Below are 26598 nucleotides of genomic sequence, written 5' to 3'. Positions count from 1 at the left end.
AGGATATAATAATTGAATATTGAAACATAGTTTTAATGACAAATATTTTCTTAATAATATTTTTCAATATTGTGAAATATAAAGATACTTTACATTTTTTGAGACGTCGTATTATTTGAATTAAATTTTTGAGATTTTTGAGATTTTTGTTTTAATGAAACATCGTGTATAGTAGTAAAGTATTTGAGAAGTAAGTTGTACAAATTTTAGAGTTTTATGGGTAAAATTGTATTAGTTACACATTTTGAAATCATTTTTAAACAAAATTCATGTAAGTTTCATTTTCCGCCCACACCTTACTTATGCCCATATTATTTGTTTTTCTTTTTATTACAACCATAAGATAGCTTTAATTCTCTTCTTTCATTTCCAATTTGTAAAATTTAATTTTATCGATTAGTTAAAAAATTATAATGAATTAATTCAAAAGCGCGCTGTGTCGAACGCTAATATACAGTGCGTCAATGTTTCTGAGAGGGGTGACTTAAGCGCTATGAATAAAAAATTATAGAAGCTGTAGATTTAAATTTAGATTAGAAATTTAGAAAAATCTCCATATAAGGTTTTTTGTGTAAAATTTTCAATTTTTCAATGGTTAAGTCAGTTTTTTTCTAAAGTTTATATTTTCGTAGGTATTTAAAAAAACAACTAATTTCACAGTTGATTTGTTTAACCCGCCGTTACACGCGTCTTCTATTGTGACGTGGTTGCACGCGTATGAGCGTCGCCCTCACCTACATAAATTCGACTTATTTCGAGGAAGAATGAATGTCAACATGTATAAATATAAAATGGGTTGTACTCACATATTATAGAAAGTCTCGTAAACCAATTTTTTTTATTAATTTAACAAAACAAAAGTAAAAATAATATAGATCAAAAGCAAGTTTTCTTAATTTTCAATTTCAGCAAGCCACTGAAGAAATTAACGTTCTTTACGCGAATTCATTTTACTAAAAATACAAATTAAAATTAAAAACTGTTCTGAAGCTATTTCTTTGTGGCATTTATGTAATTAACTATTAATATTTTGTATTTTGATAACGACGTCCGAGGTGGAATTCGAAACGTCAATAAAATCAAGTTTTCAAGTTAAATTGTGGCTTATTTCCCAATTAGAATAGGTAAATTTAAAAATGGGTTCTTAACCAGTGGCGCACCTAGAATTTTCCTCTGGGGGGAGGGGGTTTGCTTGGGCACCTAAAGTTTTTTTGTATTATTTGTAAAAGACAAGTTACATTTTCCTACTTTCTTTTATATATATTTCTATATGCTCTGGGTGGAATTTTAACCCCCAAACCCCCCCTCGGTGTGCCACTATTCCTAACCTAATCCAAACAATAATATTTTAATTAAACCTACCTAAATATTAAATACAAACCTAAAAGTTTCTTTGAGATAATAGAAACGTGATTTCACTGTGATTGCACGCGCAGTGAGGAATTCCCTCACTTGACGAGGGATGTCTCTTCTTTCAACTATCACACAGCACACTGGCAGCCTGAAATATTCTATAACTTTTTCATACCCTCTCATAAACCATGCTAAAGGCATTCCTGGGTGCTTAAGGTTATCGTATTAGTTTACACAATTTCATTGGTTATAAACAAATATGGTGAGGGATTTCCTCATAGCGCGTGTAATGGCGGGTTAATAAAAAGTAAAGCACCCATTTTTGGAGTAGACCTGTTTGACATGTTGTTTATTAAACATTTCTTAATGAGATTAGAAAAAGTTCTATCTTGTTTGATTTTTTCCGTAATCAAAAACTCCATTGACTCCTCTATTACTATTACTAATACCTGGAAACTTTGTTGTAACCCTGGGATTACACCCCGTATATCTGCCTACGGGAACTGCTACTTGACATTTCCGAATGGAACCAAATTGCATCTGAGCGTGCCCAGCGATTATTGATCGCGAAAAACAGCTGAGCGCATCAGTATCATTCTAGCTCTTCCTTGAAAGTGGCCAACTTATTTTCTACCTGAATTTTTTGACTTTCCGGTATGATTTAGACTGAGAATCTCCTTCTATTGTTCATCTATAAGATATTTTCTTCCTAACACGCTTCTTAAGGTAAGATAAAAACATTTTTTATTGGAATCATACACATGCACATAATATAATCTACTGAATGAATGAATGAATAAACGAAAGAAATGAAAAATATTCAAATGTATATTTTTTTTCATTACAAAGCTCATTTTATCAAAGCTTTTTCACCTCATTACAAATAGGCCTGGATCCCGCGTACCAAAAAAAAGTTAATTAATAGCCAGCTGACAATTTGTTAATATCTTAACGGTGTCTAGTCGGACAAATTTTAATGTATGGGAACACTGGAACAGGGGAAGTTTTAATTATGGTACGTGATTTTAATTGTGGAATTTGTCATCCTGACAAGTTTATGATGTGAAAACTAGCAGGTTGTTTTTAAGTTTATTTATTAGCAAACTTTATATTATATATGAAAAAATGTTTTTCCGACAAATATGTATAGCATTTTAGTAAGTCCAACACGTAGAACATGTTAAATAATCTGTAAATAACAGGTAAAGTGATCAAACTGAAATCACTCAAAATTATACCCTCTCCTGTTCAAGTGTAGTTTTAGATATTATTTTTCAAATGGTCCACTCTGTTCACTTAGACATAACAATACAAACCCATGTATTATACAGACTGAGTTTTATGTATGGAAACACTAAATTATCTCGAAAACGGCTTGGACAATTTTTATATATTTTGGTAGGTAGGGATTTTCTAATACTGCCGATATTATAGTGCTAATTACGTTGTTGTCATATTTTCCGTTTTTCTGGAAATCTAATGATCTTTCTTAATTCAAATGGAACACCCTGTATATTTTTTACGTTTTGAAGTCCTTAAGAAATACTGATTATTTTTTAAGTTATATTCCCTTTACCTAAATGCCATAATTTCGGAATTATTGCTACATTTATTTAAAAAAAAATTTGCAAATTTTAGAAATCAATTTTTTTGGCCCGGGTAAACACTATTTTAGGTTATTTGGATCATTGGGAACAAAAAATATCTTTTGTAATTTTTCTCTGAAATTAATTTTTTCCGTGTTATAAACAATTTAAAACTGAAAAAAATCGAATAATGACAATTTCGTGGTTCAAGAACACAAATAAAAAAATAATTTTTAAAATTTTAAAGTACCTAAATTTAAGCCCAACTCTTCTGCTAATAGCTTGTCATAAGATTTTTTGCCTCCTTTTATTGTATAACATTGCTTTTTAATTTTTAATGAAGTACATATGAAAGGACGGGCGATCGGGCTGCATTAACAACTAAAAAACAATGTTTTAAAATGAAACAATCTGAAATTACTTATCGGCAAGTGATAAAATAAGCCTTGAGCTTAAATTTGGGTACTTCGCAGTTTCAATAATAGCATTGTTAATTTGTGTTCTTGAACCTTGAAAATCGTCATTATTCGATTTTTTTTTTAGTTTTAAATTATTTATAACTCGGAAACGATTCATTTTAAAGAAAAATTATACAATATTTTTTTGTTCCCAATGATCCAAACAACCTAAAATAGTGTTTATCCGGGCCAAAAAAATTGATTTTTATAATTTGTTTAAATTTTTTTCTTTTTAATAAATGTAGCAATAACTTCGAACCTATGGCATTTAGATATAGGGAATATAACATAAAAAATAATAGGTATTTCTTCAAATAATAGCACTTCAAAAGGCAAAAAATATACAGGGTGTTCTATTTGAAATAAGAAAGTTCATTAGATTTCCAGAAAAACGGAAAATATGACAACAATGTAATTAGCACTATAATATAGGCCGCATTAGAAAACCCCTACCTACCAAAATCTATAAAAATCGTGGAAGCAGTTTTCGAGATAATTGAGTGTTTCCATACATAAAATTCACTCTATATACTTAACAGGTATGAAGATCGTAAGTCAGTGTTAGAAGATAAAAAAGAGACAGATTTATATGTTAAATAAAGTTAATGTTAAATACAAAGGATTGAAGCATCGAAACAACAAACTGATTGAAAATGTATGATCATTAATTTATTTTAAAACTCGAAATATTTAGAGATTTATTCATATACACTTTCAATTTTCGCATGTATATACTTTGGCATATTAGTGATAATATTTTTTATAGGGAACTTGCACATTTTTGTTTTATTACACAATATGGTTCAGTCTCATGTAAAAATAGGATTTCCAAAATTCGCCTGAAAACCTCATACATAATAACTTAGAAGCATAAATTTTAAATCTTCTGTGTATTTAAGTCATTTCAAACGATCGAAAAAGCGCGTGAGTAATTGTGTCGTCATATCATATTTTAGAACTGCAATTCTCATTATAAAAATATAAAAATATATACCAGTTTGTTTAGATTTGAGTTTGATGTATATTTACTATGGAAAATAAAAGTAAACACTATAAGTGTTGTTTAGTATCATTGTTTAAAAGTACAACCATAAAAACCCCCAATAAAATCTTTATTAGATTACCAGTCGATAAGAAACGGCGTAAGTGGTTACATTCATTTCGAAAGGACATTAACACGTTGACGGACAGTACGTCAAATGTATAAGCAAGTGTTGTGACACTATAGTCTAAGAGCTAGTGAACCCTCCGACTAACGGTCGTCCTGTAAGGCTAGAAATTTTTCTAGTGATAATTCATAGCACACCAAGGCTAAAAACCATAACCTGGCAGGCATCAGCGGTGCACGTGTATCTACCAGGTGAATCGAAAAGTGCAAATTTAGGGGGTAAAATAAACTTTCTCCTGTAAGGTTTAAATTTAAGTATGTGTTTGAGTAAGTCATTTAGAAGAAATGTGTACAATGACAGGCGATTCTGAAGAGCATAAGACCTTGCCAGGCGAGGGGAAAGATTAGGGGTTTTTCCTAAAATTATTTTTTTGCATCTAACAAATTTTTTTTAGGTTTTTTTAATCATTCCAAACAGAAAAGCCCTTTAGTGATTTTTCTCTTAAATTAATAGTTTTTGTTATATAAGCGCTTGAAAATTTTGAAAATTGCGAAATCGGCCATTTTTAACCCTAAATCGGACATTTATCTAAAAATTTTAAAGTTGCCAAGGTAGGGAGATATTCTTTAAATATTGATTGATGAAATCTCAAAGAGTTTTTTGCAATACAATATCGGAAACCCCTTTGTTTTTTAATTGCTGATAAAGCGTACGCGACACTGTAGTAAAGTGAGGACGTTTGAGTTGGCATAAATTCATTATCTCGAGAATGGGCAAATTTCAAGAGAAATTCTCAGACGAGTCGATTTTTATTTTTAAATTAGGACTTTTTGGCATATATATAATACTAGTGACGTCATCCATCTGAGCGTGATGACGTAATCGATGATTTTTTTAAATGAGAGTAGGGGTTGTGTGATAGCTCATTTGAAAGATTATTTAATTCTCTATTCAGTAGTATAAAAATTAATATAATTATTTATACAGGGTGTACAAAAAAAATTTTTTTATTAAATTAACTTTGATTAAATTTGACAAAGAGAAAAAAATTTTTTTTGTACACCCTGTAAAAATAATTATGTTAGTGTTTATATTACTGAATAGAGAATTAAATAACCTTTCAAATGAGCTATCACACAACCCCTACTCCCATTTAAAAAAATCATCGATTACGTCATCACGCTCAGATGGATGACCTCACTAGTATTATATATATGCCAAAAAGTCCTAATTTAAAAATAAAAATCGACCCGTCCGAGGATTTCTCTTGAAATTTGCCTTTTCTCGAGATAATGAATTTATGCCAACTCAAACGTCCTCACTTATACTACAGTGTCGCGCACGCTTGATCAGCAATTAAAAAACAAAGGGGTTTCCGATATTGTATTGCAAAAAACTTTTTGAGATTTCATCAATCAATGTTTAAACAATATCTACCTACCTTGGCAACTTTGAAATTTTTAGATAAATGTCCGATTTAGGGTTAAAAATGGCCGATTTCGCAATTTTCAAAATTTTTAATCGCTTATATAACAAAAACTATTAACTTAAGAGAAAAATCACTAAAGACCTTTTCTGTTTGGTATGATTCAAAAAACCTAAGAAAAATGTGTTAGATGTAAAAAAAATAATTTTAGGAAAAACCCCTAATCTTTCCCCTCGCCTGGCAAGGTCTTATGCTCTTCAGAATCGCCTGTCATTGTACACATTTGCTCTAAATGGCCTACTCAAACACATACTTAAATTTAAACCTTACAGGAGAAAGTTTATTTTACCCCCTAAATTTGCACTTTTCGATTCACCTGGTAGATACACGTGCACCGCTGATGCCTGCCAGGTCATGGTTTTTAGCATTGGTGTGTTATGAATTATCACTAGACAAATTTCTAGCCTTACAGGACGACCGTTAGTCGTAGGGTTCACTAGCTCTTAGACTACTATAAATGAAGGGTTAAGGAAAAAAACAAGGAAAATAACGTTATCTTTGTTTTGAGAAAATAGGAAATTTAATGTTTGTGACTACATATCTTTAAACCATTGCACTGAAGAAATAGTATTTATTTTTATTTAGTAAACTTAAAGTACATTGTATTTAATACACAAACAAACTTTCACCAAATTTTTAAAGAACAGAGATAAAAAAATTAAAAAGTATCTAACTACAAATAAAAACTGAAAAAAAAACAAGGACTGTCCAAACGTCACGTTGTATTTTACATTACAATATTACTTTTCGTTACAAACATTCGTTGCACAGCTGATAGAAAGACTGAAAACAAAATTATGGCAACAAAAATGACAATAAAAATTATAACAAAAGGCAATGCAATATTTTTTTGGTAATCTAATGCAATGGCCGCCGGAATTTTTTGATTTTTGCCAGCAGCCTTTTTAAAATTATAGAATGTCTGTACCTTACGTTTGTGTAACTCATTTTGAATTGTTAATTTACGAATCTCTGCAGCAACCTTGTCATAATTTAATGATTTTAATTTCGCATGGAATTCATCACATGCTGAACGTGTGTCTGATCTTGGGTAACCAAATGACAAATTAAATTTCGTGTTAAAAATTTGCCGATATGTAACGTAAGAAACTTTAATAGTCGGATGTTTTTCTTTAAACAAGTTGAACATTTTTGTAATATTCAAACTCTCTGGTAAATACTTTTTCCACCTACCTCTACCGAAAGTATACTTTTCCGGACCTGATTGTAGGGAGCAAAGTTGTACTTTTCCTCCCTAGGGAGGAAAATATTTTTCCTCCCTAGGGAGGAAAAGTAAAAGTGACGTCATTGTATTTCATTCATGAAATATAACTTATTGACGCCCTGTACAATATATATTTTCTATTACGTAAGTATCTATATATTTTAACGTTTATTTAAAAACACTCTGTATTTTGCAGAATGGTAAAAAACAGTAAATTGTTATTCTGATTTAACAATGTTTACATTAATAATTTGACTTATATTTGACAGTTGACAGTTATATTGTACCTACTTGTTACTTTTAGTTCTAATAAATTTTGTTGGTTAGTTACATAAATAAATTAAGTAAAAATGAAAAAATTACTTGTTATTTGAGGAAGGTGGAAAAACCATATGTATAACATGGGAGTAAAGTGCCTTTTCCTCCCTTGAATGATTACTGCCCTCCGCTACGCGTCGGGCAGTAAACTTCATTCTCGGGAGGAAAAGTAGCACTTTCCTCCCTTGTTATACAAATAGCTATTTCCACCTACCTCTACCGAAAGTATACTTTTCCGGACCTGATTGTAGGGAGCAAAGTTGTACTTTTCCTCCCTAGGGAGGAAAATATTTTTCCTCCCTAGGGAGGAAAAGTAAAAGTGACGTCATGGTGTTTCATTCATGAAATATAACTTATTGACGCCCTGTACAATATCTATTTTCTATTACGTAAGTATCTATACATTTTAACGTGTATTTATAAAACACCCTGTATTTTGCAGAATGGTAAAAAACAGTAAATTGTTATTTTGATTTAACAATGTTTACATTAATAATTTGACATATTTGACAGTTGACAGTTATATTGTACCTACTTGTTTGTTTTAGTTTTAATAAATTTTGTTGGTTAGTTACATAAATAAATTAAGTAAAAATGAAAAATGACTTGTTATTAATTTGAGGAAGGTGGAAAAACCATATGTATAACATGGGAGTAAAGTGCCTTTTCCTCCCTTGAATGATTACTGCCCTCCGCTACGCGTCGGGCAGTAAACTTCATTCTCGGGAGGAAAAGTAGCACTTTCCTCCCTTGTTATACAAATAGCTATTTCTTAGATTCTTGTAAACTGTAATGGGATAATCTAGTTTTAAAAGATTTTGTGGTTTTATATTGCTTCACGCGATTCTGGATGCAACTTTCTCTGCTTGGAACTATGCTTACCACGTTTGTCTTGTCCAGAAGTTCCTGTAGCTTTTAAATTTTTTTGTAGGTGTTCAACTTTGCCCTTAGTTACACCATGTATTGACATGAATGCTTTAAAACACACATTAATTTGTTGCGAAAACTCCATTACGCTTAACTCTAACTTCATTGGCCGTGTTCTAACACTTCAGTCTTTGGAGCTGTGGTTGTACAGAAGGATCCTGAAGATACCATGCACAAACAAAGTCACCAATGAAGAAATACTACGGCTACGGAGGATGAACATAACCGCAGATTTGGTCAACATCGTGAAGAACAGTAAGCTGCAGTACTTGGGACATATAATGAAAAATCAAGGCAGATATGAGCTACTCCAATGCAGTTTACAAGGTAAAATTGAAGAAAAAAAGGGCCCCAGGACGAAGAAAAATATCCTGCTTTGCTAATCTGAGAGCGTGGTATAGAAAGATCTCAATACAACTATTCCGTATAGCGTATAGCAACAAAGTCATCATCGCCAGAATTATCGTCAACGTTCGGACGGAACGGACAGGCACCCTAAGAAGAAGAAGAAAGTTTCTAACAAACATAAACAAAGGAAACTAAACGACTAACTTGAAATAAAAACGTTAATTTTTGTTTTTGTTCTAGAGGATAAGTTTTTATCCTTCGCAGTACTATTTTAAATAAGCATATTTATCGGACGGTCCAAGTCATTATCTACCAGTCTAATGTAAATAGTAATACATAAAATATCTGTTAGATAGTGTCGCTATCTCAATTTCTTATAAAGTGTGACATTACCTGTTTTTTTCCTTCACCCTTCAATAAGTATGTATTTTGCAAAGAGAATAGGGAAATTCTGAATATCTGTTAGCCCTTATAATTTATGGAAACAATGAGTTTTTTAACAATTTTTGTACACATGTGGACGACGAGCACGGACGTCATGTGCATTTGTAGATGTAATGTGACATTTTTTGGCAGTGACACTTTTTTGCCAAAAATCGGCATTTTAAAAATGTCGTCTATAGACGTTCTGTCACATTACATCAATGGAAATTAGACGTCTATAGACGTTCTGTCCGTCAACGTGTTAAAGATATTTTAGTTCACTCTCAAGGTCTTCAAGTATGTGAAAATAAGTTTAGTGTAAGTATTTAATGTCTGTTGCTTGCTTCTTTCCTGCTTTTACTATAAAATTAAAATAAACTAATCATAATAATAAAAATTTATGTTCATAATGGGTAAGGTATTATACTGCCCTTTAGGAAAAAAATATTCGGTCATTTTAAAAAAGTTTTCTTAACAAAAACACTCAAATATTTTTCCACCTACCTCTACCGAAAGTATACTTTTCCGGATCTGATTGTAGGGAGCAAAGTTGTACTTTTCCTCCCTAGGGAGGAAAAGTAAAAGTGACGTCATGGTATTTCATTCATGAAATATAACTTATTGACGCCCTGTACAATATCTATTTTCTATTACGCAAGTATCTATACATTTTAACGTTTATGTATAAAACACCCTGTATTTTGCAGAATGATAAAAAACATTAAATTGTTATTTTGATTTAACAATGTTTACATTAATAATTTGACTTATATTTGACAGTTGACAGTTATATTGTACCTACTTGTTAGTTTTAGTTTTAAATTTTGTTGGTTAGTTACATAAACAAATTAAGTAAAAATGAAAAAATGACTTGTTATTTGAGGAAGGTGGAAAAACCATATGTATAACATGGGAGTAAAGTGCCTTTTCCTCCCTCGAATGTTTACTGCCCTCCGCTACGCGTCGGGCAGTAAACTTCATTCTCGGGAGGAAAAGTAGTACTTTCCTCCCTTGTTATACAAATAGCTATTGAAACATATAGTTCACAGCAACTATCTAAATATTCATAAAACTGAGATATACCATAAAATGATTATTTTGCAAGTAAAAAAAATCAGATGTAATGAATTACAAATTATAATGATATGACGTCCCGACTAATGAGGGCGGGTTTTTGGCTGGCTGCTATAATTTTAAGTTTCTTTCGAATTTATTCGTCTTTAGGGACCAAACAAAACACAAAAACAACTTTTTTTTTCTTTTATATATAAGTATATATACAAATTATGTTCTGTTGTGTTTTATTAAAATTTTATGCTGGTTCTCTGTCTACCATATTATACCGTTTTTTTTAATTATCTCATAAAAAATGGTCTCTTAAATTATGTTTAATCAGCTTAGACTCTTTTAATTCAAAATCAACAGTGTGCAAGTAGCAAAAAATATGCCACCAAATCAACTAAAAATTAGAAATTATAATGCAACGTGCTGTAAACTAGAATTTTTTTATTGTCCTTCGTACACGTGTTTACCTTAAGCAGGAGATTTTAAGGGGAGAGGCGTAAACTTTCGGCTCCAATGCTACTTAAATGCATTCATTTTTTTTTTGAATCCTGAGAAAACTAATAAGTATTTTTAAAAAATTTAAACGCAAAATGATAAAGATTGCGTTATTAGCGAGGCCCGAAAGTCACTGAAAACTTCTATAATGTTTATTTTAATAAGTTGCAGGGGTGAAAAAAAGAGAAAATTTCAACGATTTTTCATCTTATTCAAAAGAAAATTTTTATTTATTCTGAACATGTAATAAATAAAAATATTTCTAATATTTATATGATAAGTGGTTCAAATTACTAACATTTGGACCACTTATCCTAATAAGATATCTTTGTTATAGAAGGGGAGGAAATTATGATAAATTTGCAGTTACTCGAGCGTTATGGGAACCTATTTTGTGAAGATTAGGTCCTAAAACCAGAAAAAGTTAAGTAAAATTTTCCGGGGACTTTCCATTTTTTAAATTAATTTTCCATTTCCAACATTCGTTTTTTCCGATTATAACCCCATATATCCATAATTCGAAAAAAATTTTCAAATAAAAGTTTCTTATTTTTACATAAAGAATCCAAATCTGCAATAAAACATGGGGGCTCCTATTTAAGATTTTAAAGTACCTCCCACCCCACCTCCGTGGGGTGTCGTGTTTGGTGTCATTTGATAGATTTTTCAAAAATATTAAATACGTGTATTTTGCATTTTTTCGATCTGATGTTATTTTCCTGAAATATCGCGGGATTCGTATTTAAAATTTTTAATTCACTCGCCACCCTACTTCGTTGTGGGGTCGTGTTTGATATCATTCGGTAGATTTTTGAAAAATATTGAACACGTATTTTTAGTTTTTCGATCGGACGTGTATTTCTCGAAATATTCGCTTTTTCCTTGTGAAACTTTGTATCTCACCCATATTCTTACGCCCAGCTCAAACCTTCAGATTTTTGAAATCTTAATCTGACGATTTCGAATTTTTCTAATGATAAATTTTTTTCCACCTACCTCTACCGAAAGTATACTTTTCCGGACCTGATTGTAGGGAGCAAAGTTGTACTTTTCCTCCCTAGGGAGGAAAATATTTTTCCTCCCTAGGGAGGAAAAGTAAAAGTGACGTCATGGTATTTCATTCATGAAATATAACTTATTGACGCCCTGTACAATATCTATTTTTTATTACGTAAGTATCTATACATTTTAACGTTTATTTAAAAACACTCTGTATTTTGCAGAATGGTAAAAAACAGTAAATTTTTATTCTGATTTAACAATGTTTACATTAATAATTTGACTTATATTTGACAGTTGACAGTTATATTGTACCTACTTGTTTGTTTTAGTTCTAATAAATTTTGTTGGTTAGTTACATAAATAAATTAAGTAAAAATGCAAAAAATGACTTGTTATTTGAGGAAGGTGGAAAAACCATATGTATAACATGGGAGTAAAGTGCCTTTTCCTCCCTTGAATGATTACTGCCCTCCGCTACGCGTCGGGCAGTAAACTTCATTCTCGGGAGGAAAACTAGCACTTTCCTCCCTTGTTATACAAATAGCTATTTCGGGCTCCTCTTAACGAACTCCCCTGTGTTAACATCTAATATATATTAGGGGTACATTTACATTATCAGATTATCCCCATGTGATAATCTGATGCGCTCGAGTAACTGCAAAAATCCCCGCTTGGGCTCCCCTACATCACAACTTCCTTTTTCTAACGCATGTCATCATCCTACTCATGATGACGACAAAATATATGAAATATGTAATATGTATGTATAACAAATATTTCCAATATTTATATGATAAGTGGTTCAAATTACTAACATTTGGACCACTTATCCTAATAACAGGTCTATGTTATCAATTCAAAGCATTAACTTGACAATTTATTTATTTCCACAATCAATATATATATATATATATATATATATATATATATATATATATATATATATATATATATATATATATATATATATATATATATGTATATACATATTAGTAATGTACGAGGATAACTTAAAGGGCAGCAGTTTCTAAGTATAGGTACTCTCATTGTTAAAAACATTGTGGTAGGTATGTAAATCGTCTGAAAAATATTTGTAATACAAAGGCATAGGGTGTATTTTCACATTTATTAGATAAAATCGGATTCTAAAGAAGAAATAAAATTTAAGAAAATAAACTGAGTTTCCGAATAAAACTGTAAAAGAGCTATGAAATAATATAAATTTGAAAAACGAAATAAGAGAGTCATGTTTATTCTCTATGCGGGTCGGTTTTCTTATGTACATTTTTTTAATTATTAATTGTCTACCTTGGGTCACATTCATATTAATCTTTTTCGACGTGTCCTAATCGTCTCCCTTGTTTGATTTGATATTCTTTTCCTACTCATTCCAGGAAATTCAAGAAATTTCAAATCATCTGTTCATTGTATTGGGTGATTAGCATCTCGACGTTGGACGTGTCCCTCTTAATCTATGCTCTCTTATTTTGGCGTCAATTGTTGCTACCCCTAGTCTTCCCCTAATATGCTCATTCGTAATGTTCTCCTTTTTTTATTGTCACCAACTCATCCATCAAGTATTCCTGTTTCCGCCAGATGTATTCGTTTTTCCTTCTTTTATCGTTATTCGACTCGAAAAACTGGTCTATCAGTGACCATCTGAAACCAACATCAGTTCTGTGGTATGGAGGATATATATGGAGAATAACCGGTCGCTTCATGTTCGAAACTTCTATAGGCTATGAGGAATAGAAGGATTAATGAATCCCAATATTTTTGATTATCAGCGACGAACATTGAGAGACATTGAAAAACAGTTCTATTATGTGTTCCGACCATACCGTCTGATTGCCGACAGAGAGACGTATTGCAAATTTTCTTAATATCCAAGATTTTCATTATTTCTTGCCATAATACTAATCCAAAATTTCATCCTTGATCGGAATGTAACTCTAAAGGAACTCCATGTCTTTATACGAAATGTGTTTGAATGTTTCTGCTACATAGTCGTTTCTTGATGTTAAGAAGGTGGTAACTTAAGGCCGTTTTGAAAAATACATATTTTATTGCGACCATTAAGTACTTGTTTTCTATCTCTGTCATCGGAAGTGGACCGAGATTATCCACTGCAAGTCGTTCAAAAGACTTTATAGAAAGATATTGTGACATTTTGCCGAGAATTCTTGTTCTAGGACCTTTTCCACCGTTACATAAACTTCATTTCTTACACCAATCTTTCACATCTCGGCTAAAATTGATCCAATAAAATCTGTCTTGAACTCGAAGTATTCTTTTGACTCCAAAATATCCTCCAAAATGGCTGCTATGAAGTTACCACTTTCGGTATAATAGACCATTGAAAAGGTACAGAGAGTCCTATTGAGCTCAATATGTCTTTATAGTTCCACTATATTTGGTTATTTCCTGTCTTATTCCATTTTTAAGCAATTTTCGAATGAGTTTTAAGTAATTATTATCTTTTATTTTTTTGGCTCTTTTAAGGTTTTCTAGGGAAGTTTGATCATTATCTTCTTTCTGTTTAACTGCGGTCGTTCATTCAAGGCATCTTGGAATTCTTGTAGTTATTAATTTAACGCATTTTTCTTCTTCGCCAGTTTCTCGAATTTGTATTCCAAATCGAAATGTGTAGCTTTTGAATTATTTCGAGTTACCTTACACTCCTATTGCAAATTAACAATTTAAGTTTTCTATTTCATTTTTACTAATCATCAGTTGTTCAGTCAAATGAGCACTTAAGATTCCAGACTATCTTTTTCCTCTCTGTGGTCAGTTGTGCAAAATCTATTTCTTTGAAACCTATATCTAGCATTATTTCTAGGGGATCTTTGTGACAGATCTCTGGTCGTCGATCTTGGAGACTTTCTGGCCTCATTATTTAATTCTTCTTTCCTTGCCTGAGTTAGGCTTCTGCAATTATTTTGCAAATGTCCTATTCTTCCACAATTTAAACATCTTGTGTTTCCATTTTAAGGTTTTTGTTTTGAAGGGTTTAGAATAAGCTTAACATTTGAAATAAAGTAGGTTGTTGAATATCTACGGTAGTTATTGCCTCATTTTCTCGAAATCTTTTTTCTTTTAATTTCGGACGAGATCTAACAATACTTTTTTGCCGCTTCATACTCCTGGGATGAGATTACTGCTGCGTTTAAAGTTTTCTGTTGGTGTAATTGGAGAGCTTGTTGTATTTCAGCATCCTACTGTTCATCTGTGAATGTCTGTACCTATACCAATTTGTTTCAGAAAGTCTCTAGGTGTATGAGAGCATCTTTTAATATCGGCTTCAAATTCTTGCAGATTTTCGTTATATTTTTGAGATCGAACTTTCAACTGACTTGGGAAAATCTGCTTTATGTGCCGCTGGCCATATCTAGTTTAATCGAGAGAGATATATAACTGGATGCATCCTTAAGAAGAATTGCAAGAAGGCTTCGTTATTTCAACAACTTTTCTGTCAAATCCTTCATTTATGATACTATCAAAGTAGTTTCTTCGTTGCTTTTTTACATCCTTCGTGAACTAGTATTTTTTTATTTTCATCTCAGATATATCTACATAGGTTAATTAAAATCTTTTGGTTTCTTTACCCTATGTTTGTCTATTTTATACATCTTTGCTTCACCATCACTGACAGTAAGTTGATTGTAAAAGTTTGTATAAGCGTCTGCTTTCGCTTTTACTACTGCTAGTTTCTACTCGTTTTTGTCAACTTCTGGGCCCGACATATTATTGCCATACTTTAAAGAATTCTTCTTCTTTGTTTTTTTTTTGTAAACTGCGAATTATGGTGCAATAATCCCTGAGGTCAGCGATCGCAATCAGCAGTTTTACCTTTTATATCCAGCATTTTGATTTTATATAAAAGTAATATCATTGTAATTAATTTCAGTTATTTTCGATCAATTAAAAGTGAAGTATATTTGTAAAATTTAATAAAGGGTCTTTTTAAAAAGTACCTTCGTGAGTTTAAACCTTTAAGTGGCACAGTGCAGTAGGAAAAGTGGGAGTGTCCTTTAGCAGATCCTCGTCGTTTTTAAACGTTTACCCGCTACGAACCAACTTCCAGGGAAAACCATAGCAGTTCAGCCCCATAAGTCTACGGAAGGCCACTGTCAAAGTGTAAAAATCCATTTGTATGCCAAAGGACGATAAGAAGAAAGCAGAAAAGAAGCCAGTTCCTTCGAAAAGAAATGCACCAAAGCATAGTCTTCTATCTGTAAGCAAATTTAATATTTTTCCTAATCCCAATTTAATTGCTTCACAAATTTCATCGCTTAAAATTATTAGTAATTCTCTTGCAACTATCAGTGAATCGATTGTCGAACCTGGTGCTGCTTCTATTTCGCAAAATAACTGAGTTGCTCAATTTAGTTTAAAAGCTAACGATAATTCTTCAAATAATACTCCAATAAGCTTAGATATACCGTCTATAATTATTACTCCTGCTCCCACTAGTCAATTAGATACTATGGCCGTGGCACCCGCTCCCGCTCTTGTTTTTGATGTCAATAAACATCTATCTGTCGTACCTGATTACAATGGAAACCCTAATGAACTGCATAACTTCATTGAACTTACTACAATGGTTCTTGATCATTTCTGGGATCGTACTAATCCCGAAAGCTTTCAAAATCACATGTTGACTCGAGGCGTAATGAATAAAATTAAAGGACGTGCTCGAGAAGTCATTTCTGTATATGAATGTAAAGACTGAAACACAATAAAGACCACGCTAATTCAAACTTTTGCCGATCAACGCAATGAAAATTCGCTCACACGAGATATGGTAAACTTGAAGTAAGGGCCCAATTAATCTCCCCAACAATTTCATGAAAAAGTAATGACACTTTTAAACACAATTTCAAATCATATCGAACTCCATAACGATAATGAAGCTGTAAAAGCAAGCAAAAAGACATTCTTTCAACAACAAGCCCTAACTACGTTCCTAGCAGGATTAAGGGAACCAATAGGATCAACCATACGATCAATGAGACCTGCAAGCCTCGCTGTCGCTCTCCGATTTATCCAAGAAGAGAACAATATCAGATACTTACGAAAAACCAATTTCTCATTGGCAAATAAAACTACTCACATACATCCCCAGAGATAGCCGCAGTTTGTAACAGCACCACAATGGCAACAACCCATGTCCAGGCCCCAGTTACATCAACCATTTTTTGGAAATAATCCAGGACCGTCACGACCACAACAGTCCACATTTATTCCAAGATGACCAATACAACCCGCTCGATTCCAACCACAGAAACAACAAGCCATAACAAATACACAACCTCCAAGACCTAACCCATGGGCAAGCAAACCACCGCAACAATACAAGCCAACACCGATGTCTGTAAGCACACGTCAAACGAGATTTAACAGAGGACAAAGCTTTAGAAATTTTATACCACAGCCACAGCAACAATACGCTCCAAATATCATCGTAGAAGAGCTGTTTAATATTGAACAGCAAGACGAAAACGACACCAATGCCTACTATGGAGAACAGGCATATTACTACCCAAATCAGGACACATATTCGGATGACTACCACGTAGAAGACTACCAGAATACCCAATACGAGGAAGAAGAAGATGTAAATTTTCCAAAACTCCAAGAGGAAAACGAAGAAACGTAGTCGAACTCAATTATTATTCAGACAAAAAAGAACTTCCGTATATCAAAATCTTCCACTCAAACTTCTTCTTGATACAGGGGCAACCAAATCGTTTCTTAACCCCGAAATTGCTTCCAAATGTTATAAAAATTTTATCAAGCACGAACCGTTTGTAGTCAGCTCAATATTTCAAAACCATTCACAAGAATATTGTGCCGAAATTCCCATCTTCCCTGAATTTAATTCTAATATTAATCTAAAATTTTACCTTTTTAAATTTCATAAAACATTTGATGGTCTTATAGGCCTTGATAACTTAAAACTTTTACCAGAACATCTTAATTTCCCAGCATCCACACTAACTACGGCACATTCAGTTCTCCCTATCTTTTATTATGAAACCAATAAGACACAGTTTTATACAATTCAATTAGAACCCAGAACAATCATACAAGTACGACTTCCAGTAAAACAAACAAAAGGCACCATACTTATACCGAAACAAGAAATACAGGGGACGATTTTAAGAGAAACTCTCAGCGAAGCCTGCAATCAACTAGCCTGGACCGAAATAATCAACAACACCGATGAACCTATTCAAGTAGCACTCACCGATCCTGTTAAAAGCAATCCAATAGATCTTCATGAATATCATCTGTACACTTCGGGCATCATTCCTATGGAAACAGTAACACTAATAGACATTGATCCCCTCATCAGAACAGATCATCTAAATCCAGAAGAGGAGATGCATATCAGACGTTTATGCAGAAAATTTGCAGACATATTTCATAATCCTGATGAGACTTTACTTACTTACTTAGTCCTAAGCCTTTCTACCTTTAGGTGTAAGGCTGGTGGAGTTGAGTTTGGCATTGTAGTCTCCATGCTTTCCGATCTTGCGCTAGGTTTCTTGCACTTTCCAATGTCAATCCCTTCTTCTCGACTTCTTTCCTGATTTCATCTACCCACATAACTCTTGGTCTCCCTCTTTTGTTTTTCCCCTGCACTCTCGTTTCGAACACTCGTTTTGTTAGCCTCTCGTTCGACATTCTACACACGTGCCCGAACCATCTAAGTTGTCCTTCTACTATTTTTTCATTGATTGGTTCTAGTTTTAGGTTTTGTCTAATTGTTTCGTTTCGTATTTTGTCTGTCCTTTTTCTGTTTGCTATTTTCCTCAGGAACCTCATTTCCATAGCATTGACTCTGGATTTTTGTCTCCCCGTCAATGTCCATGTCTCGCTGCTATACATGATTGTTGGTCTAACTACTGATTTAACGACTGCCGTTTTTACTTTTTCCGGTATCCCTTTTTTCCCAAAAAATGTTGTTTTCATAGTGTTAAATAAGCTTCCTGTTCGTCCCATTCTCTCGTTTATTTCCATGTCTTGTTTACCATTTGATTCGATTATTACTCCTAGGTATTTAAAATATTCCACTTGCTCTAGTTGTTTCCCGTCTAATTCTATTGCGTGTGTCTTCCTCGTATTTGAAATTATCATTGTTTTTGTTTTCTCTGTATTAATTTTCATATTTATGTTTGATAGTTCTTCTTCTAGGATTTCAAGATTGTTCTGTAAGTCTTCTCTGTTTTCTGCTATCAATACCATGTCGTCTGCAAATAGTAGCTCCGATAGTTGAGTCTGTTTCATTTGCCAGTATCCTAATGTTAGTTTTCTCATTCTTCTCTTGGCTTTCTTTATCGCTTCATCCAGTACCACTGAGAATAGCAGTGGACTCAGCACGCATCCCTGTTTGACGCCTTGACTTGTAGAAAATTCTCTGGATTCCTCGTTATTGGTTCTTACTGTATTTGTATTATTTTTGTACATATCCTTTATTACTTCTATTATGTGTCTGTCGACTCCCCTTTCTGTTAGTGTCTTCCAAACGTCCTTTCTTCGGATTCTGTCAAACGCCTTTTCCAGGTCAATGAAGCACATATGTATCTCTCTATTTTTCTTGATTACCTTCTCACTTACTTGTCTTAATGTGAATATTAGGTCTTGCGTGCTTCTGTCCTTCCTGAATCCACACTGTGTGTCTTCCATAGTTGTTTCTATTTGTGTTTTTATTCTTGTCTCTAGTATTCTTGCTAATACCTTCCCAGGGATACTTGATATGGTGATACCTCGGTAATTATTACAGTTTCTCTTGTCTCCCTTTTTATGTATTGGTAATATAATGTCTTTCTTCCAGTCCTTTGGTAATTCTGCTCTATTTATGATATCATTCATTAGTTCTTTCATGCTATCAATTCCCTCTGTCCCCATGAATTTTATCATTTTCGGGGTGATATGATCCTTGCCTGGTGCTTTGCCCAGTTTTACTCTTTCTATTGCTTTCTCTAATTCCTCTCTTGTTATGGATTCCACTTGTTGTTCTTCATTCCTTTCTTGTATCTCCCCTATGTTGTCCTTGTCTACATGAGTTAGCTCTTTGAAATGTTCTCTCCATCTTTCCATTATTTGTTTTTCTTCTGTTAGTACGTTTCCATTCTTGTCTTTTATATTCGGCATCGTGTGCTCTTTCTTTTGTCTGAGTTGTTTTAATGCGCCGTAGAAGAGTTTTTGGTTTTCCCTATAATTTTTTGTCATTTTTTGTCCAAATATCTCCCATGACCTTTCCTTTCCTGCTTTCACCGCTATTTTAACCTCTTTCCTTTTTTCTTTATATGCTTCGTAATCTTCCGGGTGTTTTGTGCTTAGGTATCTTTTCCATTTGTCTTTTTTGTTCTTTATTTTCTCTCGTATTTCTTCCGTCCACCATTCTGTTCTCCTCATGTTAGTGTTTGCTATTTTTGCTTTCCCGCAAGTTTCCTCAGCTGCTTTGATTATGCTGGTTTTTAGATATTCCCATTTTTTTTCTATATTTGTATTTTTTGCCCTACCTTTCAAAGTATTATCTAATTTTTCTTGGAATTTCTTCTTATATATTTCCTCTTTTAATTTGTAACTTTTTATTTTTTCATTTACTACCTTTCTTCTCTTTTCTTCTTTTTCCTCTGTTGTTCTCATTCTCATTATTACTAGATGGTGGTCACTGCCAATCTCCGAGCCTCTTTTCACTTTCGTATCCTGTACTCTTTTCCATTTGTTGCTGCTTACCAAAAAGTAATCTATGATTGATTTTTCGTTTCTGCTGTCTTGTACTCTCGTGTATTTGTGTACTTCTTTATGTTTAAATTTTGTATTTGTTATAACTAGTTTATTCTCCATACATATTTCTATTATTCTTTCACCATTTCTGTTTAGCATTTCTTCTCCTTCTTTTCCCATGCACTCCTCTATTCCGCTGTTGTTGTTTCCGACTCTACCGTTTAGATCTCCCATTACAATTATGTTTTCTTCCCCATTATCAATTTGCATTTGGAGCTCCTCGAAAAATTTATCTTTCTCTTCCTTTCTTGCATCTTCATTTACTCCGTAGGCTGTTATTATTGTCCATATTTCTTCGTCCATCAGTTTAATTTTCACCGATAATATTCTCTGGTTAACATATGTTTCTTCTATAACGTGTTGTAGTCTATTCGGTGCAATTATTATCCCGACTCCTTCTTTTGCTCTCTCTTTTGTATCCGCTCCTACCCAAAGTAACCAATATCCTTTGTGTATTTTCTTAAGACCTTTTCCTTTCATCTTCGTTTCTGTTATTCCTAGTATTTCTATTTTTTGTCTTATCATATCTTCTACCAGTTCTTCCTCTTTTCCATTGATGCTTCTCACATTCCATGTTCCCATTTTTATCTCTCCTTTTTTCTGCAATCTAGCTTTCCCCTTTTTCCTATTTTCATCCTTGTTTACCTTTGCATCATCTTTTTCCCTATCGCTTTTCCCATTCATTGCCTTGGTTGTCATTGTTGTGGGTCCGGTCTCATTATTTTCTTTTAGTTTTTTGAAGTCCCTTCCCCGATATTTCTGTGAGTTAGTATAAGTTTCTCTTTATTATGGTCCCATTTCCACTCCTTTCCATTAATCTCCAGTTTCATATATCCTATCTTCGTAGTATTACCTTTGTCTTTTTCTTCTTTTGCCATTTTCCTAATTTTTGCTTGTATTTCCCTTTCCTTTCTTGTTAAATCTGATTCTATATACACCTTTTGTCCCTGTAGATTTTTCAGTTTTCCTTTGTTTTTTAGTACACTCATCTTATCCGTTACGTTTTCCATTTCTGCTACAAAGATTTGGTCGCCGATCTTCACCGCTCCTCTCAGTCTGACCTCTAATTTCAGATTTCTTCCTATGAAGTGTTCTACTGACTCCTTTACAGGCTTTCCGTCGGTAGCATCTAGTGTTAGGCCTTTTAATACTATATTATTTCTCCGTCTATCTTTTTCCAATTGTTCTATTCTATTGTTTGCCATTTTTAAACCTTCTTCCAATTTTTCGTTTTTTTCTTTCAGCTCCTTAATATATTCCATCGTTTCTTTTTGGTCTTTCCGTATGGTTCTTATTTCTGCCATCATTTCATCATTTTTCCACATAACTTCCCGCATCATTTTTATCATCTCTTCATTTGTGTCGTTGCTTTTATTCGGTGTTCGTCTCGTCAGGTTACTCTTTTCAAAATATAATTTATCTTCTTTATATTTTTTCTTCTTAGATTCTTCGTCGCCACTATCAGATAGTTCTTCATTCTTTCTATAGGTTTCCTTTCGGATTGTTCCTGTTCCGCCACTGGCCATTTTAAATTAAATGTTAACCTCAGCACTAATATAAATATTATTATTATACACTTAGAAGTTTATTTTTATTTCGCACAAGAACGCTTTTTAAGTTTAACGATTATCGATAACGATAGGTCTTTTAAAAAACCGGTGTTTTTATTGTGATAGGTTTCGAATTCGAAATTACCTTATCGCCAATACACCTGCCACACGACCTCTCGCCTCGCTTGCCAAACTCGAACGCCCCTGATGAGACTTTAACATTTACAAATCAAATAAAACACCATATAAGAACAACAGATGAAGTCCCAGTTTTCACAAAATCATATCAATATCCACATGTTCATCGAGAAGAAGTTAAGCAGATAACATCAATGCTGGACCAAGGCATCATCAGACCAAGTTAGTCGCCCTGGTCGTCGCCGATCTGGGTCGTGGCGAAAAAACCAGACGCCTCAGGAAAAATCAAATGAAGAATCGTAGTCGATTACAGGAAGTTGAATGAGAAGACTATAGGTGATAGATACCCGATCCCGAATATCACGGACATCCTCAACAAACTAGGATGCTGTCAATATTTTTCTACCCTCGATCTAGCCAGCGGATTTCACCAGATAGAAATGGCAGAAGAAGATATACAGAAAACAGCATTTAACGTAGAAAATTGCCACTACGAATATCTCAGAATGCCTTTTGGATTGAAGAATGCACCAGCTACATTCCAGAGAATAATGGACAACGTGCTTAAAGGATACGTAGGAGACATCTGCTTAGTATACATGGATGACATTATCGTATACTCAACCTCACTCCAGGAACACATGGTCAACCTTAAGAAAATCTTCGAGAGACTACGAGAAACAAAGTTCAAAATACAGATAGATAAATGCGAATTTCTGAAAAAGGAAGCCGAATTTTTGGGTCATGTCATAACTCCTGAAGGAATAAAACCCAATCCAAGCAAAATTAGAGCCATCATAGACTACCCCATACCAAGGACAGCAAAAGAGATTAGAGGATTTCTCGGACTACTTGGCTATTACAGGAAGTTCATCAAGGATTTCGCAAAAATAACAAAGCCTCGCACCTCATGTTTGAAGAAAGATGCCAAGATAGAACACACTGAACAATTCCTCAACTGTATCAAAATCTGCAAGAACCTGCTTACCAACGAACCACGTTTTTTAGGTACGGAGCATGGTTACGAGCAGGAAAACAAATGAACAGGAAAAAGCATACAATTCCTATAAGAATGGAAATCTTCACCTACTATCTCCTTTAACAGTCGTTCTGACCCACTCAGAGTGCATTTTTACGCCTTGTCGTTCAATCATTAATCCAAACTCGTTTTTCCTGTTTCTCTTGCGTTCTAACATGATTATTACACTATTGGCAATTTCACCTGCCAAAATACTGATAACAGCACGCACTGCGGGACATGGGTCCATTTTGTTTTTCTAACTACTAGCAAATAAACTTGAAAATATGTAGACGAAAAACCACAAGCAAGTTTATTGGAGGCAAGTACTTTCAGCCAGTAAACTTGTTAAGTGTAAATGAAGCTTTAGATTGTGGACATTCTTACATATTTCACCTCACTTTTTTCTAATATTTTTTATTTTTGATTTTTTGTGATCGCCTACAATATTGTGGTTTCGTATTGCTTCTTACGTTAATGTCGAGCACAAGCAAATTATGTTGTTGGTCCACAGTTTTACTAACTATTATCTTTGGTGTTCACGTATTCATCTTCTTTTCTTGTCATAAAATAATCTATTTAAGAAAAATTTGTCCAGTTGTATATGTGATAAAATGATTTTTGCTCTTTCTAAAGAAATTACTAAAAATCACTATTTTGGTGTTAATTACAGCATATCGTAGCCAGCATACTTTCTAGTTCTAAAGCTTTGTTTTCCATGTATTGATTCATTGTGTTCTCTTAGATTGACCCACATTATTGACCCACCTCCTATGATTAACTCTCTATTCTATATAATATCTCTAATTTTATGTCTCCTAATTGATCGTAGAAAGCTTTTCTGTTTTTTTCATATAAAGTAGCTTTTCATATAAAGTCATATAAAGTACAATAGCTTTGTAGCTTCTTTGAAATCATAATTGGGATGATTGCACCAAAGTGTTTCTGTTAATCCGTTTGATACAAGTCCTGCCATTATTATTTTTTAGATTCTTGGTAGTAGACTTATCGATCTGTTGTCGGTTTTCCTCGTTTGGCAATCAATTCCTTTTAATGATCTGCACGTATTTCCATTAGATTGGAAAGTAACAATGGCAAAATAAACTGTTAAATATTGATGTGAATAGGGCGAGTCTTTTTCGAGGAAAATATGTTAGCAGCATCTATTAAATCATTTCCTGGGACTTTATGAGGATTCAGCTGTTTAAGAATATCTCGTACCACTATGAGCGAAAAAACTTCTCGGAAATGATAGTTGACAAGGAGGATCTACGCAATCTTTCGTCCTTGATGTTATTTCTCAAGATTAGGGTGAAACTCTTGCAAGTTGCTCCTCGGATTGATTTGCTTTCTCAGGCTTAGGCTTAAGTTGTAAGTCTGAGTTTCATGTTATTAGTTTAAGTGTACTTACAGAGCTGGGCAATACCCGAGTACAAGTACCCGAATTTTGTACTCTAAATACATTTTGGGTACCCAGTATCCAGTATCCGAGTACATTTTCAGTATTTCAAGTACTAGGTACTCGTACCCGTATCATATGGGCTAAAATACCCGGTACAAGCGTTTATTATACAAGTACATGTTCCGAGTACTTTTTGCAAGTATAGTAAAGTAAGGTTTTGTCGTTTTCAGTATCAGTCCATTCGTTAAGTCGAGCAGACGCGAATCACGTGGAGTTTTTATTTTGCTTTATCATAGGTATTTCGAGAACAGTCAAAGTTAGAAAAAAAGTATTATAAAGCAAAGTTGTTTAGATTTTTTTTGGCATGGACTCACTTCTTACTTTTGACATATCATACAGGGTGTCCCAAAAAATTCAGTTTAAATTTAAAAATATAAATACTTATATCATCAAAACGACAGTCTAAAGTTACACCATAACCTTAATAAATATTGCAATATAGAGGAGGCGTTTGCCACCCCCGATAAGGCAATATCAAGGGGGGGATGCCTCTAAAAATTTCCAAAAACATCATGTCGTGGGAACGGTTAAAGTTGGAAAAAAGTTTAATAAAGGAAACTCGTTCAAAACTTTGAAAAATTTGTTATCATAAAAGCCAATAAAATTAATTAGTGAGTGTGAGTGGTGTTATACTAATTATTAATAGATGATTAATTTTTAAAATTCTTATTTTTTATTTCAGTTGGGATTGTAAATTTTTTTTTTATTAGAAATAACCCGCATCAACCATAAAAGGTTATTAGCGGTGGTACAATGGTACATATTAATTTGATACAAAATATAAACTATTTTACAAAGTTTTTTTTTACAGAGTTTTTACAAAGTTGATTTAATTTATGGTTGTTCTGAAACGTAGTACTCATATTTGGTTATATAATTTAGTTTCCTTTAAAAACCTAATGATTTTATCACAATCCGCACTGTTTAACGCACACTTTATATCACATGGTAGTCCAGTCCAGCTTGTCTTTGCAGATGATATAATGGACAGTCTATAACAATGTGACCTACAGTTATATTGGCGTCACAGGCGTAGCACATTTATTGATTTTTTTTAATTGAGGTATTCTTGGGAAACATCCGTATCTTCGGCTTCGGAGTTATCACCTTCAGTTTTATCTAGATTTAGTTGACGACGCATTTTCTTCCTTATTCGTGTAATTCTAGATTTAATGCGTCTGTCTTCGAGTTTGGGGTAGATTTCTGTTAGCATTGTCAATAGTCCTGTTATGTTTTTCGTGTCTTGTGCGATACTTAATGGATTGGGGGAACCGTGTGCATTATCCAGAAAGCTGACTATCTCTGTATAGTTTAATTCAAACAGGGTTGAAGCTTTATCAATAAATTCCTTTGCTGGTTGGATAAGTGATTCAGTAGAAACTGTTTCTCCAGTTTTTGTATCAGATTTAGTGACTCTTGGCTTTTTTGTTGATCTTGCTTTAGGTTTTGTAAAATCTATTTCTGTGTTTTCTACCGGTGGTGTATCAAGTGGAGACGATATTTCAGAATGAGAACGTTTCGGTATAGTAATTTCTGTAGGGAGTTCTTGGGAGTCCATTACTTCACCAGTGTTTTCTGTTTGATTCTGGACAGAGTGATTTTTGTCTTCAGCTGTTGCATTACAGGAAGAAATAGAGTCTTGGTCAGTTTGGGATGTAGGTATGGACGGGTTTGACTGGATGGCCATATCGGTACATGTTGAGGCGATATGACCAGACTGATGACAGAGATAGCAAGTGAGTCCATCAGAAAGAAAGATTCGGTAAGATGTATTATCGAAGTCAATGAGAATTGATTCAGGAATAACAAGATTGTCGGCAGGTGTATAGTACACCT

At 33.3% G+C, this 26598-nt stretch overlaps 1 protein-coding gene across 1 annotated transcript in view; it reads left to right on the top strand.

Annotated features, from left to right (window-relative positions):
• The first annotated feature begins 1947 nt into the window (after positions 1 to 1947).
• LOC126881596 (arrestin domain-containing protein 3-like) overlaps positions 1948 to 26598 on the top strand; it is an 89996-nt gene continuing 65345 nt past the window's right edge. The window contains exon 1 of the mRNA XM_050645958.1: positions 1948 to 2079. The gene's annotated coding sequence lies outside the window, so the exon portion shown is untranslated. The remainder of the gene's footprint in view (positions 2080 to 26598) is intronic.

The sequence above is a fragment of the Diabrotica virgifera genome, chromosome 3 (assembly GCF_917563875.1).
Source record: "Diabrotica virgifera virgifera chromosome 3, PGI_DIABVI_V3a".
Lineage (NCBI taxonomy): Eukaryota > Metazoa > Arthropoda > Insecta > Coleoptera > Chrysomelidae > Diabrotica > Diabrotica virgifera.
Note: the sequence above shows the minus strand (reverse complement) of the source record. Positions and strands in the feature narration are given on the sequence as shown.